General features: G+C 38.1%; 1 non-coding gene across 1 annotated transcript; it reads right to left on the bottom strand.

The window, feature by feature from the left end:
• Window positions 1-724: 724 nt before the first annotated feature.
• LOC101294498 lies at window positions 725-1,794 on the bottom strand. The gene is made up of 2 exons (XR_183652.1): window positions 1,355-1,794; window positions 725-915 (listed from the first exon to the last, which is right to left on the bottom strand). It is a non-coding gene; the product is annotated as an uncharacterized LOC101294498 (transcript).
• Window positions 1,795-3,222: the final 1,428 nt, after the last annotated feature.

Below are 3,222 nucleotides of genomic sequence, written 5' to 3' on the forward strand. Positions count from 1 at the left end.
TAGCCTTTCTTGGCTAAGGATGTCCTTATTTATTCTTACGGTGTGGATTTCTACTTTAGACTTACTTTTCAATCGGATTTTCACATCTGCACCGTCTAGTCTTTAGATACTAATGTATAGATCATCTTTGTAAAATTTTAGCCAATTTGGTTATCTTAGTATGTACAAAGTTCTAAAAGGAAACTAATTAATTACATTGATTTGGAATGTGATGTTGTTTCCTTGATCATACATATTTTCCCTTTAATTCAAATCATAATTACCGTAATATCGAGATATCAATCACATGACTCATACCAACAATACCATAGAAAAATTTTGGCTAGTCGCAGCTTGACTTAAATCAGTCTTAACCCGGCCTTACTTTACAATCCAACCCTATTGAGCCCTTTAGGGCCAAGTCCAGCCCGATCCTAAAAAACCCGCTCTTTAGGCCATAATATTTTCTTATTTTTTCTATTGTTTTAATATGTTTCTTTTATTTTAAGGAAAATGCCCACTAGCCATAATTTTAAGAATTTTATTCCCACTAAACAAATCAGATTTTCAAAGTCCCTAAAGCCAACTTAAATAGCAAAAAGACAATTATACCCTTAATGAATTAAATAAACTATAGTAAACCATTATAAGAGTCTATTATAAAATAAAGTTTCTATGACCGAATTCCCACGACTAATAAAGTTAACCGGGCTCCGGGGGCCGTTAACCAGGCTCCGACTACCGTTGACCAGACTCCGATGAAAGCTAGGGGATCTATTGAGGGTACTAGGGGCAGTAGGGGGTCTGTTCGGGGGTCTACTGGGTTAGTAGGAGTAGACGACCTATGTTTTCTCCACCGTCAAACCCCTCACCAACAACAACCAAACCAATATATTTTGCTCCGCCGCATTCAACACAAAACAACCAATATATGCTCTGCAAACAAAAAACTTCATCTACATTAGCATTGAATATTATAAGACCATACTTTAACTCCAGGAGTACTTGTTACTTTGCTAAGTATCATGAATTAATGGGTTCTCTATAACAAAAACAAAGAATTAAGTGAGCGAGAGATGGTGATGCCATTAATCAAGGTATATATCAATAAACCTACTGGGCCTCATGACTATGTACATAGCAATCGAGTATTGCCTACTAGCTGAGCTTTATTAGACTCTTCCCCTATCAAAAATTTGAATGCTGTGTGTAAATTCTCATTACTTCCAACAACTACCAAGCAATTTTTTTGGATTAAGAAACCAGAAACCAAATCTAAACAAATTCGGAACAGATAAAGCATATGTATGCAAACTGGTCCACATTTCGTAACACAACAACATAAAAATGCACAGAGGGGTATTTTATTCACAACCTTTGTAGTGCTCCGGCGACCCGAATAGTTGGCCCGGTACAGCAACGCCACCGAGAGATTCATGCCAATATATACTTCCCGGGCTATTTTTTGCGATGCTCAAATCCAAAAATAGCTTATTCTTTCAGGCATCAGAGATTGTGTAGATTTCGATCTTTAAGTGCAGATCGATGGCTTTCTCAAAGTATGATGAAGAAATTCAAGATTCGATTGTTTACCTTAGTATTGGGGTGTCGCCGTCGCTGAGGCTAGAGGATGTACGAGAGCCAAACTTGGCGGCTGGAGAAGCGTTGGGTTCAGAGTTGGTGCGGTGGGGAGCGCGGAGATCGGAGGATGTGAGGAGGCTATTAGTTTCAATTCGGAGACCTCCGACGACCTCGTTCGCCTTCACGTGGACCTCCAACGACCTCGTCGAGTACTGTTCTCGCCTCCCTCTCTACAATAATTAGAGACCTGGACCAGAGAAGAGAGAGAGAGAGAGGACGATCTGAAAGTGAGTGAATAGGAGAAAAGATGAGAGATAAGAAGCAGGGCTAATTTGGTCAGGAAAAAAACACAAAAAGTTAAAAAATTTGTTAGTGGGAATAAATGTCTATGAGTCATCAGGTTCATGGGAATTTCATAATCTATTTTTGTTATTAGAATTTTTTTTTTTCAAATTTAAGGCTAGTAGGAATTTTCCCCAAATTAACACAACTAATCTTTTTTTTTTTTTGATGAGAGAAATGAAATTACAAGGAGAAACTTCTACAACAGCCTATACTAAAACGATCAAAATTAAAGGCATTAAGCGCGGAGAGCGGGAGCTTGCGATTCCAAAGAGTTGGATTTGGGACCTGATGCCCAAGCTAGCTATTGCATCGGCCACAAAATTTGCTTCCCAAGGGACATACTTGAAGGTGATCTCTTCAAACTTGGAAGCCATCCAACAAACATCACTAAGCGTACAGAGTCTCAAAGGAAGGGGGGACCTGTTGTTAATAAGGTCGATCAATAATAAGCTTAGAATCACCCTCAACTTGGACTCGCCGGATGTCGTTGCATAACGCATGGAACAGACCGTCTTGAAGAGCACTACATTCAGCAATAGGAACACTGGAGTTACCCACACAACGAGAGCCAGCCAAAATTGGATTGCCGTCATTTTGGTAATTGATTTTGCTAGCTTTATTTCTTTAATTTTCTTTTGCTTTGTTGAATAATTATTATATTTTAATGATTTAGAGAGATAGTTCATGAGATATATGAGTATAATCACTTAAATTAATATTTATAGATAGATGTCTTAAGTTTAGTATAATGTATATGCATGTATGTTATTATGACTAAAAAATAAAGAGGGAAAAAAATAAAAACTAGCCCATCTTGGCCTTATTTAGCCCTATTTAACCCTAACGTAATGAGTCGATAGGGGGGCAAGGGCTTACATATTCAAACCTCAGCTCTACCCTATCCGGTCTTAAATTTTGTGGACTTTGACCAAGCTCTACCAGGCCTTATCCTAAGCCCTAAAATTTAAGATAGGGTCGGCCCTAGCCCGGCCCATCACTACTAGAAGTTAGGACTTATGTGATGAAATGGTTTTGTCGCTTAAGAGTGAAACTTCGTCGCATAAGTACTTATGAGACGAAAATTTCGTCGCTTAAGAGTCGTCGCATAGGTACCTAGCGACGAAAATACATTTTTCGTCGCTTATGTTCCTCTTACGCGACGAATTACGTTTCGTCGCTAAACTACTTAAGCGACGAACAGAGATTTCGTCGCATAGACTTATGCGACGAACATTTCCAACTTAAGCGACGAAATATTTCATCACTTAAGTGTTTTCAATATATAAAAAAAAAAATTTAATTAATTTAATTTGATTT

This window comes from Fragaria vesca, linkage group LG1, assembly GCF_000184155.1.
Source record: "Fragaria vesca subsp. vesca linkage group LG1, FraVesHawaii_1.0, whole genome shotgun sequence".
In the NCBI taxonomy this organism is placed as follows: Eukaryota; Viridiplantae; Streptophyta; class Magnoliopsida; order Rosales; family Rosaceae; genus Fragaria; species Fragaria vesca.